Here is a 19181-nt window from a genome sequence, read left to right as displayed (position 1 = left end):
ATTGTATGCAATCTTGGAGATAGAAACTATTTCTCACTCTCTACTCTAAGACTCTCCATAATAGGAATTTTATGTTGAGATTTGGCGATTGTGCTAGCCAAAAATGTTTCATGATATTCTGAAACCAAGACTGAACATTTTTTGGCTGAGTGTATGGGTGAATTATTATCTTGGATATGGCAGTATTTGGCAGTAATATTCTAGTCATAGTAACAACTTTGACATTGAGGATGTCGAAATATGCATTCACAGTAATCCGACTAGTGATGTCAATAAACGGGCCAGCTTAATTCCACATTATAGGCACCCAAATCATCATGCTTGCCTGTAAGGAGCTGTTGGAGTTCTCCAAATATAAATCCGGGGGTTTGTAGGAAACAATGTAGATTATCGGACTATACCACATACTTCCAATCATCAAGTGTCCAGGATTCTTTCGCAGCTTAGTGATGGCTTCTGTTATAAGGCGTTTCACAATCGCAGCTCTTCCAGATTGCTAACTTTGTGAAGCGGCTGTTGAACTGTTAAAACAACAAATAAATGTTGAGTTTTGTTTAGTTTTATCATGTTTGGCCACAATCCATTTTACTCTTCATCGGTCTCGTTTATTGCCACTTTTTTGGTAAAATCATGATCATGATGATCACTGTAGAACTACTAAAATATCAGCCTTAGTGAGTTTTACAACACTCTTTTGAAGTGGTGGATATAGTGGATATAATTCCAACACCATCTAACACTTAGTATTACGTCCTATGGCGTCGAATGTTCAATTGATTGTGGAGCTTCTCCAAGCTTCAGCCATGATCTATTTCAAACATTATGTGGTACATGATTTTTCAGATCAAATATCTTTCAACTGAGAAAACGAATGACCTTAGATATATAAAATAAATGAACTTTTACGCTTCAAACGCGCATAGTATGGCTTCATCGAATAAGTATTACTAGATAAGTCCGACTACTCAAACTAACATTTTAAGTTAATTTTATTACATCTTGGTTTATAGATTTATAATGAAGTCAATTCTTCAACCTACAAATTGAGACCATTTACTAGTCATTATTTAAGTATTAAAATTTAAATATTTTTGTAAACAATTTTATTGATTTATAAGTGAGAATAGTTCTGATTATTTATGAAAATATAGATTGAAAGTGGCTACAAATTGTCCATATTTTGGCACTATGACGCTATTTTGCCAGAATGTGGATACTACACTGTCGTCAAGATTGATTGTAGTGTACTAAATGAGCCATCCAAAACTGCTTGTTGTTGTGTTTCCTCTTTAGAACGCACTATAACTTACAATATTTGGCAAATGAGGTTTTCATTTGTACCTTTATCAATATTATTTACAGAAGATTGTATTCATTGTTGTGATATTTCTAGTTCTATGTGAAATTATTGCAAAAGTTAGTTAATCCAATATGTTGGGAAATATTCATTCGAAATACCGCAGGTAAAACTATTTCGGATATTTCCAGTTTCTGATATTTTTGCTGTAGCGCGTTGTCTGAAAATTGGAAAACATATGGCAGTTGTTAAACGTTGAATAAATTTACTGTATCGACGCTCAGTTCAGTTGAAGCGTAAATCCACTGGCGCTGAAATGTTACGTCATCTCCAGCTAAACTACACACCCAAGTACATGTGATTGACAGTTGGCGCCGTTAGTTTTGGCGTGACGAATATGGAGTCTAAATTAATGATATATATATTGCTACAAAGTCGATAATTTTAACCTCTTGTTAATTATGAGCTCATTCATTAAGGAACTCCATATACAAAATGTAACTCTATCCAGAAAAGCAATCATTTAGAGACTTTCTTTGACTTAAAAAATAATTGTGTCCTAATATTATTGACATAGTACAAAACAACATATAGTTTTATTAAAATCTTTGAAGCTTTTCATTAAAGCTTTTTCAACAAATTATTAGATGGTATAGACAATTAAACGTTTCCATTACTAATTAAAAGATGTAATGGAAAAAGCATTATTCTGTTTTCTTCAAACTGGCACTATATTGTCATTTCCTTCTAAGAATTTACGTCGATATAGAGATACCATCTTACTTCACTCTTAGGTTTTACACCAAAGTTTATGTGAGTCAATTTTTAAAAACAATAATAAATTATAATTAATTATTTCCTTTCTATATTTTTTACGAACTTATAAATATTATTTTAAAGACTAATCAAACGGTTCAAAACGGTTTTACGATTGATTTTTAATTAATTATCGAGGTGATGAAATTATGTTATAACAAATGTTTCTTTACTTTTTTCGAGTCGATCAACTAAATTGTTATTACCCACAAACAATTATTCCCAATGATATCATGGATATATCTGTATATAATCTTAGTAGTTTTATATCCCATTAAGTATCGTTTAATTTGCTAATTTAATTTAAAAAATTGTTAATGGCTATGGCTATAATATTTGCTAAAAAGACAGTAAAACTAAGTAAAAAAGTATAAATATTGTCTGATCTCATCCTCCTAAAAGTAAATCTGACTGAATTTGATTGGATTAGACATTGACCACCTTCAAAAAAAGTCCAGGATCTAGTCATTTTTAATTGTTGAAAGGCTAGTGAAAGTTTGATATGGTGCAATGATAGTGAAACAAAAGAAGGCATTCCATCGAGATAATTTATGGAAGGAATTAAACGTTGAAACTTGAAGCACGTCATGATAATTAATGGTGATTTTGTTTTCACTACTATTATTTATATTGTATAGAAAAGAACATAATTTCTTTGTTAATTAACGGATTTTAAGAGAATCATTAGGTATGAAAAAGCAAAATGAGTTTAAATAATATTTCAATTGTTGTTGTTTAAAACAAAGAGTATCTTAAAGAAGCAGTGATTCAAGGTGAGGCATTATTGTATTTAATCAACAAATAATGTGATGAATGGTAATTGTCCAATTTATAAATAATTTTAAATAAAAAAGACTGAAGATAAATTAAACCTCAGTTGGTATTATGTTATTGACGTTTTTATATACATTTTTGGTTGTTTATTGTTTTGTTAACAATATTGTAACTGTTCTTTTCTTATTTATAGAAAAAATTATAGAAATTAATCATAACCTAAAAGTAAGGAATATAAATACGACAACAAAATTACTCCTTCATCACTATGTTATAATTATATTTGTTTTATTATCTTATTTTTTAGTCAACTGTTTAAACAATTTAATATTAAAAAAATATATTATTCTATGAAATTTATTAGAGGAAGAAGATTTATTTTTTAGATATTCAATTTTACTAAAAAACATTATCTGATTTCAGATTTATGTTAATACATTTTAACATATAAGCGTATGTATGGTATATGTATGTTACAGGAAAGTTTTCTTTATGAATTAAAGAAATATTCAACATTTTGTCGAAGTTGCAAATAGATGTTTTAGAATTTATAGTGATATATGTTAATATTTTACCATATTTATATCCTATTAGTTCTTACCTTAAATAATTTAGTGATTGGTTTCATATATATGTGTTAAAACATGCATTATTGTATTTAATCAACGAATAATGCGATGAATGGTAATTGTCGAATTTATAACTAATTTTAAATAAAGAAAGACTGAAGATAAATTAAACCTCAGTTGATATTATGTTATTGACGTTTTTATATACATTTTTGGTTGTTTATTGTTTTTGAGGATTGAGGATATATTCTTAAAGGACTTAGCTTTGAAACTATTAAAAAAATTCAAACTTCTAGACTAGAATCCCCTTTTAATATACGTTATAGTTAATAAAATTGATATTCAAGTAGTGATTATTTTCATTATGATGTCAAGTAAAGAATATTAACAGTTAATATTACCTCACTCCTTTATCCTTTTCCATATTCGTTACGAATCGCCGAGTCTTGATGTATTGGTCTCTTGTTCATTTGATAAGTTGTTTAAAAATATTTTTCGCAATACGAATTTTCAGTTTCATTTTATTTAGCACAGTTTTTTCAGTTGGTGCTCTACTTTGTTGTCATTCTTTTCTTAGTTTACGCTTTATTAAAACTGCTACTATAATATTGTTACTCTTATATTATTTTGACACTAATAAACAGATGGGCAGGTTGGCATAAATTCAGGATGGACACAAAAAAATTAATACCTTGATATTGAAGCAGAATTGTGTATTAGGGAATGGTACCAGAGATAGTAGCTCGTTGTAGAAACATAAACAATAAATATATTTTGTAGTATTGTTACTCGTACTCTGCAGATATTACCTCTTTGTTCTTATTGATGCCGCATTAGCTAACTGGGCACTTCCCTATTCATAAATTGGTCGATACTTGATAACATTAAAAGACGTATCATTTTTCTTGTGTCCAGCTGACTGTCAGAAGAGTTAAGATGTATTTGAATTAGTTTAATTAGTAGAAATTGTAAATGAAGCACAAATTAAAATTTGTTTTTTACAATTGTTTTTATGGCAAAACTACTGTCCCCTTGAATATTTGTAATAACCAGATTAGATGGGCTACGGCATTGCAATGTGAGATATTTTACTGTTATTGTGTCAGAAATTTAGATAATTGGGACTAGAATACTAAAGTATTAGCTTATAAAAAAGATTTAATAATGTTTTAAACTGTCCTCTGATATAAATAGAGATACTCATATATTATCATGATGCTACCACCCTAATTAAAAAAGATGTTGGTTGTCAGAAAGCATCACAAAAGATGAGAGCCAAATAATTCAAAATTTTGCAATTCATGTATCAGAGACAAATTACCAAACAATGAAACAAAGACTGGGAATAACAGGAGTAGCAGTACCACTAAAGAAAAATATTTTTATTGTCTTTGCGAATAAGGACAGCGGTCAACCACATATATCAAAAATGGGGTTAGACTTAATCAGCTTTCTAAACGATTTGCTTTTATCATTTAACATCCCTGAACGTAATCCAAATATAAAAAATGTTTTCATACAATTTAACACAAGTTTGTACTCAATAAGACCTGTAGAGAGATAGTAAATTGCCTGATAGAACATTTAAAAATCTAGTGTTCATGAAAATAAATTGTTCTCTTACTGATCAATAGGTTATAATAGATTAGTTCCAATCTATTTAAATAACCAAACTCCCTACTGCATTCACCAATTTGTATTTTGTATTTTACATTTTAAATACATGATTCAAAATTATTTTTTATTTCCCATGCTGGACAATATTTTGTAATTGTATTTTAATTAAAGCAAAATATGTATTTAGTCCAGTTCTGCCTGAGAGTGTTCAAAGCTTGTCAGAAAGATGGAATTAAGTATAATTTAGCGATGAATGTTATCAACAATGATTTTTAAAAAACATACAGAAACAACGAGTTTTTATAACATTTGGAAAAGATCACAATCTTCGAGACTAGTTGATATCCTTTTAAAATGATTTAGAGTGATGCTAACATTATTGGTGAAAGTAGTCCATTGTTTACAGAAATAGACGTTTATATAGCAAAATTGCTTGTTTATTTAAATGTGTAGGTTGTTTGACCTCCTAGTTTCGATAAATATGTAGTCATTTCCACGATTATGTACATCAAGAGTCAAGTTTTAACAATTTTAGTAGTTTTTTTTAAACATAAATATTATATGTATGTATATATTACACCATATGGTCAATGGACGAACGACAACATTGAAACCGAAAGTGTTTTCTATCGTTCACATAATTATAATTAAACCTGACGTTCCCAGCGATAATACGCCGACGAAAATTTGATGAAATTACGATATTGGATAAGAGAAATTACGAAAGAATAAGAACAGAACAATGGTAATCTCAAGCGATGTGAAGTGCACATAATAGTCAAATGTAGGTTGGTTCTCTTCACACAAAAAAATAGCTATTTTTCTTCCGGTACTTTTAACGCAACCCAGTGAGATGGGAATGTATCTTACTTTAATTGAATAATCAATTATAAATACATTTCCGCCCAACAATTCAAGATATCTCTATAGAGGCTATTCTTTCTGAGTCAATGCACTAGATATAACTAACAAAATTTGATATTAATTCTGTTTTAATTATTCTAAATTAGTTTACAGATAGCGTAATTTTTTTCTTTCAATTTATTTGTCGAAGTAAAAGTAGTTGCATGGCTTGCGATCTAATATCTGATAATAGTTTTTATTTTGTTAATATTACTTGTACTTCCTCATTTCTATTTATTTCATATTATATTTATTATTTAATATTATTTAGGTACTATTAATTTAATCAAAACATTTATCTTTAATCATAAAGGACACAATTTGGAAATGCACTATTTAAAAATAATATCACCTAAACATATATTCTTACGTTTAGATATAAAGCTCTAAATTTAATTACGGTTAGTTTGGTCAAATGAAGGGGATTTTGATGCTTGAATTTCGGATTCGTTACACTCTAATAGAGACAGTTCTAATTATTTTCGTGCCGTTTAAGATAAAATTGGTCTCATCTGCACAGTTAAAAAAAACATCAGTTGCCTGGTTTACGATGTCGACAGTCTGAGTGACTACTTGGAGTTTCAAACCTTATATCAAGTGAACATCGTAGCAGCATAATTTTACGGTGTAATGATCTACGTAATCTTTTAATTACTCTTAGTGGTGCTACAATCTGCCCAAGAGGCAATAGGTATATCTTATGTTTATATTGTATATATATATATATATATATATATATATATATATATATATATATATATATATATATATATATGGCATGTAGAAAGCACTTCATTAAGTAATCTGTATAAAATACTATCTTAATTAATTAATCTTATTCTAAAGCTCATTCTAAAATCTATATATCTCTAATAATCAGATCAGATGGTGCTAAACGTTTTAGTCTACGCACTTCACTCGCATATTTAGCTGATTAGCGAGTACATTGGGATGCATTGACACTCTTTCGAAGCACTTCACACAGACACGTTGAATTACACTCGTTATAGGTTCCAAAGCAATATCAATTTATTGGAAACATAGTACGGATCATCAACCATGGCACGCAACACTTTATTTTGGAACCGTTGAATGGTGGATATATTAGATTTGCTAGCGGTAGTGGGATAGGCTTGAGTATAGATTATTACAGTAATACCTCGTTATCTAATGATAACTTGGATTGGTGCCGGATGAGCCAATACATTTGATATAATTTAAGTCCAAGTTGTTTCCGTTTAGAGAGTAAGTGCTTCATCTAGGTTAGGCGTCGATCTAAATGCATACCAAGATATTTAACATCCCCTGCCTGAAGGAGTTAACAATGATCAACAATAACTATGTCAAATTCGGGATTAAATTCCGATAAGTCAGGCTACCGATTGACATATTCCGGTGCTTCTTGCATTTATTGTCTTATTAAACTTTCTTTGAAGAACGTATTATTAAATGTACTTTCGATACTAGCAAGTCGTTTTTTCCAATAGCACTTAAATGACATATAGCAGTAAAACATCTTTGAGCCAATCTTCATAAGAATTTGCTACTCGTTAAAACTATTCGGTAACATTTGGAACAAGTATTGATCCAAAGGTACAATGTTTTGTGAATAAGGCATATTTTCCATTTAAGCAATCATGTTATAAGTTTCAGGCTGATATTTTGTTACAGCCTCGTTGGATTTCACTGCTGGTTGGTTCACAACTAATCTTTTCGTTTAACGAACAACCGATCTCAATTAATATTCAATAAAGCCCCTAACCATGAACATTTGGCTACACAAACTGATTTATTAATGGAGATTTATTATAAGTATATATTTTAAGTATTATATTATAAGTAAGGAAAGAGGAACCAATATATAAAAGGGGTATAATTCAAGAAATATACAGGACAGAACTGGGACAAGTCGGTAGTTGAAGCCTGAAATTGTTAATGAATGAATGTTCAGATTGCCAGACGTGGGTGTTTTAAAGAGAAATAAATGTAAGATAAAAGTAGCATAAAATAAATGCCGTAGAAGATTCAGGTGTGTAACAAAGATGGACAGGATGAGAAGTGGAAGACTACAAAGAAACGAAACAACTCAGTTGTTGTCAATATGCTAGACTGAAGTGAAGCAGATGATAAGAATGGATACCAAGATGAAAAACATATAAAGAATGTTAGTCCTACAAGTATACAAATTTCACGAGATAAATGAAAAAATGAATTGGTGATGTGAATAAATTAACTTAATAAAAGTGTTTTGAATATATGGCATACACATTAAACAGCATAAAAAATTTGTTATGGTAAAATAAATTAGTAATATACATAGAAAGTCAGCTAGAAATCAAAAACTATTTTATACCGCAAATAAAAAATACTATTTTCTAAATCAAACAAGTTCACCATCCCGCCATTTTTCCATAAAATGTCATATTTATAACCAGTTTCTCCAAAAATGTTAACCATTATGTTTATGTGTGGAAAATATTAACTGGCACTGAACGGAAAATAAAGAGAAATTTTTTGAAACGTAATGATTCGATATCGATCTAAACAAGAGTGTTAAACGGCAATCCGTGTACAATAATAAGCATATTTTAGAACAGGCAACTTTCATTATCTAATTAGACGCTTCAAAATAATAAATCAGAGGTAAAGTAAAAGGAGAACATCTTCGTATGGGTTGACGTAACCATATACCTGAAGAAATGTGGTGGCATAAAACAGTTCGATGTGAAGGTCGCGTGACTTAGACAGATCAGTTTCCATTCCGATTCCATGCATTAACGCAATAACGTTTTAATAGTTGATTCGTATATTGAAATTGCTGAAGCAAACAAGGTTGAGTAAGTTTGGAATGTGAATGAAATAGATAATAAGAAATATAAACACCTACATTTTGTAATAAGTATCGGAAATAATTAATTTCAGAAACGATCGTATGTTTATTAAAAATGGAGGCACTGCTTTGAATTTATCTATATATTAAACGGCTTAGCCAACATATTACATCCCTTTTTGAGGGAAATGAGGGCACCTGGAGGCGTGAAATTTGGCACGGTTAAAGTTTGTATCGAGGAAGAAATGTTTGTGTAACTAGTAAAATCTTAACTATAAATTAATTTATTACTACTTTTCATTTGTACTTGGATTAATTCACAAGCAAGACGAGGGCGAGAAAATACATCAATATGTATTCCTCAATTATAAAATTATAATAACTTATAGCTATATTTTACGCTAAAGGTATACACTTTATATAATTTCGTATGGTTTGGTTCGCTTCAATCTCCTGACATCCTGTGCGCTGTCCAGCAGTTGTATTGCTTTCTCGTTAGTATGATTTAGTAAACTTCTTTCGTGTTTCAAGGCGAAATCTTCGATAACTTCGCAAATCCATTTGATTTCCAGGTCAACGTGCAATTCTTCGTTGGTTACGTAACGATAGGCATTGGTAATCAATCGAAGAACCTTGCTTTGACTGCGTTGGACGACTAGTTGATCTGAATTTTCAGTGCAACCCCATATTTGCACCCCATAAGTCCAAATTGGCTTTATGATTATCTTATAAATCAACCTCTTTGATTTTAGATCAAGTTCAGAGTATCTTCCGACTAACCAGTATAGTTGTTTTATTTTGGCTCTGTATTGTGTTTTACTTTTTGTCTAACGTGATGCTTCCAATTTAGTCTACTATCAGGATAGATTCCAAGGTATTTAGGTGATTCTGCTTGAGGAATCGGGCATCCATTGAGTGATATAATTAAGTTTTTATTATTTCGCCTCAATGTAAAATTAACGTGGACAGATTTGGAGCTATTATGTTGAATTTTTCAATCTTTCGTCCATTTGTAGATTTTGTTGACTGCCACTTGCACTTTTTCTATTGCCCTAGGCAGAGATATATCTTTTGCCGTAATAATTGTGTCGTCAGCAAAGGTTCCAAGTAGTATTTCTTTTGTTGTTGGAATATCAGCAGTATAGAACAGATATAGCAGAGGTCCTAAGGCATTGCCTAGTGTAACTCCGGCCGAAAGAGTTTTAAATGACGAGAACGCCATTTCGTGCGATACTCTAAATTTTCTTCCAAAAAGACTCCAGCAGTTGACAATAGTTACACGGTAATAATTTGCTCATCTTACAGATTAATCCCAAATGTCCAACCCAATCAAAAGCTTGTGAGACATCCAGGAATATTGCAGGGCAGTATTTCTTTTCCTCAAACGCTTTTCCATTAGCCACAGTTACTCTGTGCACTTGATCGATTGTTGAATGGTGATTTCGAAAACCAGACTGGAAATCTGGTATTATTACAAAATTTTTAACACGTCTAAATATTAGTTTCTCAAATAGTTTTGATATTGCAGGAGCGGCAAAATAGGCCTGTAAGATTCGACTTGTTCTGCAGGTTTGTCAGCTTCAGTCTTAAACAGGCATTAAATATATATGTTAACATGATGATTGCTTTTCATGGCAGTTCTTTCAATAATCCAGGTGAAATGTCATCTATACCAGGTGCCTTTTTAGGATTGAGGTTACCAATTTCAGTAACAACTTCCAATGGAGAAATTAGATTTGGATCTAGATCGGGTTGATAAACAGGAGATGTATCCATGGTTGATTCATCATTAGGTTGAAATATGTTAGCTAAGTATTGTGCGAACAATTCAGCTTTTTCATCGTTGCGTCGAACCCATTCATTTCGATCATTTTTTATTCGCTTTTTGTAACATGCGTTGCAAATAAATAAATTCCAATAATACGAAATACGCCCAAATCAAGCAACTTATTATTGGAACTATTAAAGAGTTATGACAAGTTTGGATAGAAAACGATTAAAAGTAGTATGATAAAGTAAAATTACATTTTACGCTTTTTGTAGAGAGAAAAAATGTATGTGTCCGCTTTATTGGAAAGTATAAACAGCAGTGAAAGAAAAACCCGACATATGTTATGTGAAAATTTCATATCTTCTTTGTTTGTAAGATATTTAAAATTTCAATGTCAGATTTTGATTTAATTTCTGGTGAACAGAGAACAACTAAGAAAAATTGTTCTTGCTGATAGTAAAATTTTAGTTTTCAGGTTTCTTTAGTAAATACAGCTCTTAACAAAATGCTAACCAAATATAACAGGTAATAAATACGTTAATTTGTGCATCAAGAGTTAAAATTTATGTTGCAAAAAATATTAACAATTATAAAATAACTTAATTAATAGAATTTGAATTTCTCATTTATTTTTGAGTTGTTAGTTCCTACGTAGGGCATTAGACAAAGTAGAAAGCAGTAGATAAATTAAATATTTATAATGTAAAGATCTGTAGTGGTGAGATCGAGAAGTGCAATAAATAAGCAAAGAATGATCTTTAATACATTGGAAAATAGTTAAACAAAGTAGGGATGTCGAAAAAATATCGATATATCCATATTTTTTGAAAAAAATATCGATATTTTTGGCCGATATTTTTTTTACCGGAATATAAATATTTTTTTCAGTTGATATTTTTCGATATTTTTTTTAAATTGAAAATAGTTCTTAAACATTATAAAAGAACATTACGAAATTAGTATTTAATTTTAAAAGTCGAGAAATGGTAGTTGAGTTTACAATTTAGCTCGTTCTAGTCCAGCTTCACTCATATTTTATAAATGAAAGACATCATATCATTTAAGTTCACTTCTAAAAGAGCTTAATTTTATGCAAAAGTTTTTGATAGAAAACTTATCAAATGCTTTCGATCAATTGTGAAATTAGGTGGTTTTGATATATTTCTACATAAAATAACTCTTTCCCATTTAATTTGGAATTTCTTCTATTGATTTATATGTATATGGTGGATGTTGGATCTGGTGTATACAGACGCTAATCATGGAACTCTCAAAATTGTACCTCCGACATTCATCATTTTCGTTGTTTGATTTCTAGGGAATGCACATAATGAAACTTATACTGATGCTGCTTCATCATATACAAATTGTCAGTTTTAGTTCCAACGGTTTAAAAGTGGTTATTTTGAGGTCAATGATAAAGAACATCTTAGAGGGACAAAAAAGTTCGAATGCAATTAATTGCAAATCAAAGTGACAAAAGAACCTTTAGATAGTTTAGATAATTCATGAATTAAATGTTAGAAAAAACGCATTTTTTATAATGTGACCTGCATAAATACATATGTACCATTGTTAAAGCTATAACTCTCTTGTTTACAGAAATGTTACAAAGATAGAAATTTTAACTGAAGAACGAATAGAGATGAACATCAGATTAAGAGCTTGCTGATCTACAATCTACAAAAACATACTTATAAATATATGTATGAAACCAACCAACAATATATATATATATATATATATATATATATATATATATATATATATATATATATATATATATATATATATATATATATATATATATATGTAACAATCGAAAAAAAAACTGAGCGTTGAAATAAACTTTTTCCTTGCTGTATACATATATTAGAAAGATTAATGAAATGTGTTTACGTAATTGCAATTAAAATAAATGTGTTAAAATATTAATTTTTATATAATGATAATTTAAGCAACAAAAGCGGTTATGGTTTTCAATATATTACATAATTAAATGGATAATTCATTTATGCTGTATTTAAAAACATTTATTTTAATCCAGTGATTATGCATTGAAATTAAAAGTATATCGATTAGTCGTTGTACTGTGAACTAACTCTGAAGTTTCCCACATACAAAACAAAGGGTGTCAGGAGAGAGTCTTCAACCTATATACCCTTGTTGATGTTTTTGATGTTTTGTGAAAGGGAGATCACATTTTATAATCCTAATGCTGCTGGTTATTGCCATGATAACATCATAGAAGCTTGAGGAATTGGTTTCTTATTGATAAACAGTCCAAGTCACTGGATCACTTTGTTTGTGAATGACTTTGTTCTATCTTTACGTTGAAGGCGCATGGAACTTAACAGTGTTATATTATAACAATGTCCAAGCCCAAGCCCAATAAATATATGTAACAAGTAAAAAGAAATAAAATTATTGAAGTAAACTTTTTCTCGAATATAGATATGATAGGTATACCAGATATTATAATGAAAGGTCTCTAACATACGTAATTACAATTAAAACAAATGTGTTAAATTGTAAATGCTTTTATAATAAGAATTTAAGCAAAAGCTATGTTTGTTTTCAATGTATTAAATTAAATATCAGTTACGCAACACCGTGGATAAATCTGCAGTTATAGTAATTTATTTTAGTCTAGTGATTATGTGTTGAAATATCAAAACTATAATTGTTAGGCATTGTACTGAAATCTAAAATTGGGATCTCATTAAAAAACATAATTAATTTAAAACTACAGGAGAACAGAGGATCAACAACATTAATACTGTGAAATATAGTACATTTTTTGCATGTTGTGAATATGCTATAAAGTCCTATAGGTTATATTGTTGCGGTTAAGAGAAATGATCAGTGAAATGTGTGATCTCTCTCATTCCCGTCGTTGGACGAATTACTGTGAAATAATATTTCGACGTCTTCAATGATGAAGTTCTTTTAACTATGACTAGCATATTCTTTCCATATTCCAAGATGATAGTGCATTCATACACAAAAATATTTTCCTCGGTCACCACAATAACTAGACCTTAACATCAGTGAACCATTATGGAGAACTCTCCATAATGGTGAGTGAATAGTAGATTTCCATCTTCAACATCATTAAGCAACTGGAGGATGTTTTGGTACAAGAATGGGATAACATTTCGTTGAAAACTATTCAGTTACTCTACGAAGCTATTTCGCACAAAGTTGCAGCTACTTTAATAGCAGCTGGTTGCTCAACACTTCATTAATAAATAAATATTGTGTATGTCAGCTGTTTTTTGTCAAGAAACCGTAGTTATTTCAAATCAAAAAGGACCAGTGGCTATTATTTTGAAAGTTTTGGCAAAATAAATTTGGAAAAATAAATAATTTGCGTTTATCTCATTTGGTTTACTCTTTTTTATCATCATAGCACACCTTAATTACACGTGACACTTTTTTCAGTAATAACTATTTTTACGCATCACTAAACGCTACCACGATAGATTTATAGTAAATTAAGGTTTGTCATTTACGTTTCATATAATTATGTCATTATTCTATTGTTAGTGTGCTCATTCAGTGTATATTTAACCCGAGAACTTAAATGAACCGTACCTACTTTTAACGAATCGTTGATAGATAGTAGTAATTTCAAATATTTAACGAAGGAATCATGAGTCTAATTATTCGAATTGCGTGACTGAAGGAGTGCCCTGTATGCAACATGCAATTTTAATAAGGTTTCTCATATTGCAGAAGGTATTGAATTGATCTACAGTAATAATTTCATAGCAGGGTTGCCAATTTACTCGCATTTAGGTATTTCTGTAATTGTATCCATGTTGAAGAGACGTTATTAACTTAAACAAAAGTTCCGATGTAAGTCATTAAATTTTGTTGGAAACTTATGATAAGCATCCTCAATCTATATAAAGAGTGAATTATTGAGTTCAGTGTGTTTTTTTGGTTCTGCACCTGGAAGAATTTACAAGAACCCGATGAAACCATTGTCGAAGATAACTGTCTGTTTCAACTGATACTCCTCTGATCATAAAATAGTAAGACGAAGATACAGGTGATCTTGTATGTAATTTTTAATGTGGCTATTATTATGGTAAGGGTATGATTGACATCGGAATTTAAATTAGAATATAAGGAAGTAACTTCATTTGCAACTGTTGTTTAGACTAAATGTACATAATTCTTTAAAGCAAATAAATTTGTGGATCTATTACACAAATTGTTTGATACGGACAGTCTAAAGATTTTTTTAAAAACATTTTTTCTTTTATATTTTATGATGTTAGTCAATGCATACTAAAAGAAAAGTTATCTATAATCTAGAAAATATCAAAGATGAAGTTTATTATGGCTTGAATTAAAGAAAATCTGTAGATAAATTGAATGACAAAAAGTATAAGAGCAGTACTCAAGATTCCTACGATACTATACTTTGATAATAATTTATTATGCTTTGAGTATCTATGATGATGCTTCAATATGTGTTACTAAACCCATGGAATCCTACTTAATAACGCCTAAATGGAATTTATTACACTATTCATTCATCAAGTAATGCTTCTTTCAATTTGCGCTTATCCTAATCCATGACTTATTGCTAAAAAATGGAAACATTGTGACCAGTGATACAAAATTGTCACGCAAAAGAATACAAATTAATTAGCAATCGGTTCATTATACATTGTGTGCCAACAACTTTTTCAAAATATGCAAAAACAACTCTTGTACCATTAAACAACTTGCTTAATGGTATATCTGTAGGGAATCGTTGCTTTTTGTAACGAAACAAAATAAAAATACTTTTACTCGTTGCGTTACATGACGGAATACCCAAATGGAAACTAATAAATAACGTAAACTTTAGGAATATCGTCAAATTTAAATCAGAATAACCGCGATTGACCAACTTGTCGTGACGCTCGTCTTTTAATGACCACTTAAAAAAAAGCTTGTGCAAGTAAAACGAAAACTATATTAACCAACAAGGGATGTGTAGAAAGGTGAAAGGCGCCCGCGAATATAGGTCTCACTACCGTCTTGTTGCGGGCGAAAGTTCAAATCTATTTTACAATTCGATATGTTCGTTGAGAAAGAATCGTGATCGCCACAATATTATATAATGGTGAAGTTTATACCATTAGTGCATACTTTACTTAACTAGGATGCAACGTGATTACGTACGAGAATCATCTTATATCAATAAATTTATCATTACATTGATCTTAATGGTTAATATTATAGGTAAAGATTATTCCAATCATTTTTTGCTGTAAAAAGATATTTATTGTGAAAACTTTATTATTTCGAAGCCATATACCAGTTAAGTCGTTCTGCCTCTGACTGAAGACGCATAATAATATCAAAAGGCGATAAATCTGATAGTTATTCACTATGCTTAATTGATGCCAATAGACAACTGTCGTATCAGTTTCATTCGGTTTTAGCAGCTCGTCATACACTACACTCTGCTGATCCCACGACATGACACTGCAAGGCATTATGGCTCTCAATATTCTTACCTTTTGGCGCTTGGGATTGTCGTAGTGATCCACTTTTTGTCCACAAAACTCTTACTTTTTGGTTGGAAAGCAAAGAAACCGTGATGTTGAAATGCCTCAGTCAATTTCTTTAACAGCCATTTTCCCTACTTTTAGATCTTTTCGATGTAAAAGCCTGAAAGCAGTGGATTCATCAATTGTTAGTCTACTTGAAAGTTATTTGGGACTCTGTGCTAAGTTTTCGCTCAATAAGTCTTGAAGTTTATTCACTTCGGACTTTTTGGTCCTCCAGACCGTTCTTTGAAAACCATCAAATTTAACAGCAGGCGTTCTTATTGATACTTCGGATTGTCACAAATAGATATACTACCCATAGATAGCACCTATATTAGAAATACCTAATAAGTTATAACATAAGAAATTAATATTATTTATAGTAGTTGTAAAAGACGAACGTGGAATCTATATATGAATTTTTACATGCCACGTCACTAAAGTAGAGCTTTGAAAGTATATATATATATATATATATATATATATATATATATATATATATATATATATATATATATATATATATATATATATATATATATATATATATATAAAACCTTTATCAACACAGTTGACATGATATCTAAAGCTGTACTGAACGGCTATAGCTGAGTAACTGTAATTTAGCATAATTGTTTTAACGATTTAATTAATACTGTAAACTGTCGGAGAGGAAGTCATAACAAATACGTAAAAGGCAATAACTTGAAAATGGTGAGCTTCTCTATACAATGCCCTATCATATCAAAAGAAAGCTATAACAATTTTTAAAAAACTTCTCAATAAAAAAAAAACAATTTTATTATAGTTTACCCCCCTAAGGTCTATGTATTATTGATACAATTTCTGCATATTTATTTTTAAATATTCAAATTCAATGCATGTGAGAAGAAAAGTATTTTTTAAATCCCATTTTTAATTAATAAAAACTAACAGGCTAGAGTTTCTTTGTATATTAGACACTTCAAACGAAAACAAAGATTCAGAACAATAAGATATTAATTTATTAGTAAGATAAAAGGTTATAAAAGAGTAAAAGCGCCCACAAAACTGATATAATATATAAATGGAGTAATAAAGTTATGTATAGTTAAAGGCCTATTTGAGAGAATGAAATAATTAAATTATACAATAATAAAATAATTGTAATTGTCAATAAGTTGACAATACATTTAGTTAGCGATGACACTAAAAGGAGTGACTCTGGTTTTCATTGAAATCAAAGACTGCGAAATAGTTTTATACGAAGCAAAGCTTGAAGAAGTTCATAAAAGTTTTTGTTGTTAATAAGTAGTTTGTTCTTCTGCAAAGAAAAAGCTGTTAAAATGGGAAAATAACAGTTCTCTCGAAAAGTTGGCCATTTAGTTATCGATCTGCTAGATTAGTGCTAGATCCTGACAGGTTGATTGATAAAGCTTTAGATGCTGTATAGGGTGTTTGTTGTAAAATAAATTGAAATATCTACATCATTTGACCTCAATACACGTATTAGATATAATCATAACATAAAACTTATATAACTGTAATAAAGTTATGTATAGTTAAAGGCCTATCTAAGAGAATGGAATAATTAAATAATACAATAATAAAATAATTGTAATTGTCAATAAGTTAACAATACATTTAGTTAGCAATGACACTAAAAGGAGTGACTCTGGTTTACATTGATATCAAAGATTGCGAAATAGTTTTATACGAAGCAAAGCTTGAAGAAGTTCATAAAAGTTTTTGTTGTTAATAAGTAGTTTGTTCTTCTGCAAAGAAAAAGCTGTTAAAATGGGAAAATAACAGTTCTCTCGAAAAGTTGGCCATTTAGTTATCGATCTGCTAGATTAGTGCTAGATCCTGACAGGTTGTTTGATAAAGCTTTAGATGCTGTATACGGTGTTTGTTGTAAAATAAATTGAAATATCTACATCATTTGACCCCAATACACGTATTAGATATAATCATAAGATAAAACTTATATAACTGTAAATAAATTTATTATAATAATCAGAATAATTGATATCACTAGATAGTAGTTTTTGATTAATTTTTATTTATTGTTTCAGTAAAATATTTAATATTTTCCATTAATTAAACACCTATGGAACTAAATCAAAACTAAATTTAACAACAATAGAATACAATCGATTTTAGAATTATACATGATTGTATACCTGAACAGAATTGTTAATTTAATGCAAATCATATTGTACGGCGTATTAATAAAGTATAGGATGTGGCAAAAGTCCCGCTATCATTTTGATCCCGTGCCATCTTGGTTATGTGACGTTTAGCTCCGTTTCGCTTTAACCATTGTGTTGTGTAGACGTCCAAATTTTATTATGGATAAATATACGCCACAAGAACGAGCAGAAATAGTGACAATATTTATTGAAAATAATCGTTCCATTATTGCCAATGATATCGGGACTTTTGCCCCACCCTATATAATGAATCTGTGGTGAATTTTAGGCTTTATTGTGACTATATTTATATACTCATAAAGCTGGCGTTGTTTAGAAATATGACAGCGGTTAAAACAAGTTATAATTAGAAGAAAAAATGTTGGTGAATAGGCTAGGTAGCTTAAGATTTCCTATTCAAGCTTTTGCAATTCAGTCTTCGGTACTTTCGTGTTTGTTTCCAAGGATTTGAGTATAATTATGGTAGTATATATATTAAAGTCAGTAGGTCAGTTTAATAACAGCTAGTGGAACCAATAGCATTTCCTCTGGGACTAGTAATTCTTATTTTTTAAATGTTTTCGATTTCTCAGGGCTTTTTTATTATCGAAACTGAAATCAGCGCTTTTAAAACGTTGAAACCAATACCCATAACTCTTGACTTTCATCAGTAAATGATAATTTTGTCAGTTGTGTCACTGTTATCAAAATATAATAAGACAAATATCATGGTATTCATTCTGGAGTTTAATTTAGTTCTATTGGATTTCTAACCATATTCTGAACTTAAAAAACCTCTTCGAGGACATCATTTTGCTGAAAAAAGTTTCAGAGGTATTTTAGAAATTGAATTTATCAACAGTTTCGAATATTGGCAA

General features: G+C 29.9%; 1 protein-coding gene across 2 annotated transcripts in view; it reads left to right on the top strand.

Moving 5' to 3' along the window:
• Positions 1-19181, top strand: part of Pgant2 (Polypeptide N-Acetylgalactosaminyltransferase 2) — an 89157-nt gene that overhangs the window by 47559 nt on the left and 22417 nt on the right. The window lies entirely within an intron of this gene.

Source organism: Rhynchophorus ferrugineus, unplaced genomic scaffold (assembly GCF_030347505.1).
Source record: "Rhynchophorus ferrugineus isolate W39M unplaced genomic scaffold, kcgeb_rfMv2 rfM11, whole genome shotgun sequence".
Lineage (NCBI taxonomy): Eukaryota > Metazoa > Arthropoda > Insecta > Coleoptera > Curculionidae > Rhynchophorus > Rhynchophorus ferrugineus.
The sequence above is the reverse complement of the archived record's forward strand: the minus strand, read 5'-3'. Positions and strand labels throughout refer to the sequence as shown.